Source organism: Alligator sinensis, unplaced genomic scaffold, assembly GCF_000455745.1.
Source record: "Alligator sinensis unplaced genomic scaffold, ASM45574v1 scaffold402_1, whole genome shotgun sequence".
Lineage (NCBI taxonomy): Eukaryota > Metazoa > Chordata > Crocodylia > Alligatoridae > Alligator > Alligator sinensis.
Window position 1 is genome coordinate 506,124 of NW_005842089.1, and position 2,036 is coordinate 508,159.

Consider the following 2,036-nt stretch of genomic DNA (forward strand, 5'->3'; position numbering starts at 1 on the left):
GGCTCCCTCGGCCCGGTCTCCCGCGGGGCCGCCCGCCAGCGCGCGCGGGAAGACGGGGTGGAAGCCCCCCACCCCTGGGCCTGTCAGCGCAGCGCTGGGCCCCGGCCGGCTCCCCGCTTACCCCTTCTCCCACATGCCCCCCCGGCTGCGGGGCAGCAGGCTCCGGCCTCGTAGCCCCGATGACCCGTTTTATGGTGGCTGTCGGAAGCAGGCTGTGCACTGTGGCAGCGGTGTTCCTATTTTAAAAAAAATGAAATTTCCCCGGAGAATAACACGCGGGGAAGAGCAGCCCCGTGGCCGCGCCTGGCCCCCGAGCGCTGGGGTCGTGGTCCAGACGATACCTTGTAGGGACCAACGAGATTTCTGCCCAAAACAATCTTCAATTGCAAACTGCCCGTCAGGCGTCGGAGAAGAGGGTGGTACAAGTTCTCCTGGGTGGAAGCGAGCTCGGTGGCGGCCGTAAGATACAAAAAGGCGGTTGTCGATGGGAGGTTTTGTCGCTTCAAACTGGACTTTTCTAGTGTGAGAGGAAAAAAAGATTTGAATATTAAAATCTGGAGCAGGGACTTGGACCAGGGCCTTTCCGACCCTGGAAATCAATGAAATATTGTCATTTTTCTCAGTGGTGTCTTTAGGTCTTTTTTTTTTCTCCCTGTGTGGGCCTAGCGCTCCCGGGCACAATCGGTGCCGGTTTCTGAGCTTCCCTGTCTCTTCAATTCACTGTTTAACGAGTGGAAATAGATAGCTGCCTTTTCATATTAGCTCGCGTAGCATAGTCGTGTCAGTCAGGCTTTCTCTTAATTTTTAATTTTTGTCTGTGACTCTTGTTTTTGCATTGGGCTGGAGTTTTGTTTTGTTTTCTATTGCTGCACGTTGTAGCTCCTTGCACATAAGGGAATTTTCTGCAGTGCCCTTTATTTAGGATTTTGTTCACACGAAAGGTTGTCGGTGAAGCTTGTGGATGACGGCAACGTTTTGACTTTTAACCGCTAGCGGGGGGAAAAGGATCGAAAAACACATGTTCACGACACGCATACCATTATTGAACCTCATCATGTTTTACATTAGTCCGCTCAACAGCTCTTGTCAGCTGGCTGCAGGCGTGAGGCAAGAGTCCCGGAGCCATGCTGCTTGGCACAGTTGACGCTAGAATCGGTTCTTGATGTCCAGGCCTTTATTTGGACCACGCTCGTCTTTGAAAGTTAACCTTTCACTGTTAAACCTTGTTGGTGTTTTATTTTGACTCTGAGGAAAAGGTCAGAGAGAATTTGAGAAGAGCAGTCATGTGTTTCCATTCATGAATAGACTCCTACTCCCAAAGGTACTGGGCGGTGATGCGAAACTGTTTTGTTTACATCTGATCTGGAAGCGTTGACAGGTGAAACAGTGGCTGCATCAGATGCCGTCCATTGAAGTCCCCAGTACCTTTGAAAACTGAATTCAAGGCACTTTAAGAATATAGCATCCACCTTTTAGTCCTGCCCGTCTTCAGAAATCGAGAAAGCATGCTAGGTCTAAGATGTTTCTTTTCCACATGCCTTGTCAAAAACTCTCAAAGACTAAATCACAAGTGACTATATGCAGTGTTGTCAAATATGCAAGTAAACTGGGGGAAAAACAGATTAGGAAAATATATTTTTATCCTAAAGTGTTACTTGGAATTTGTTTTCTAAAAACATTAGCTGGAATACAGCACATAAGAAGTGCGATGGGCAAACCTGTAAGAATTGCTCGGATGCCCAAGGAGGAAGAAGCTGCCCTTGGACTTTCGTGTGTAGATTCTCCCATTTTCTTAGGTGCTGGTAGGGAAAAGAAAAGATTTAAATAGCAGAGAAACTGGCCAGAGCCTTTTAAATTTTATTTTGTTGCAGCTCGTCAAAAAACAGAGTAGCTTCTGAGACGCTGGTAATTCTGTCTGCAGACTGGGGAAACCGACTCTGCATTGGTTTATGTTCTGTTAGTTGGTTTTGAAGGCTTTTTTGCAGCCATAAATCAGATGGGGGGGGGGGGGGGGGGGGGGGGGGTGGATATGGGGT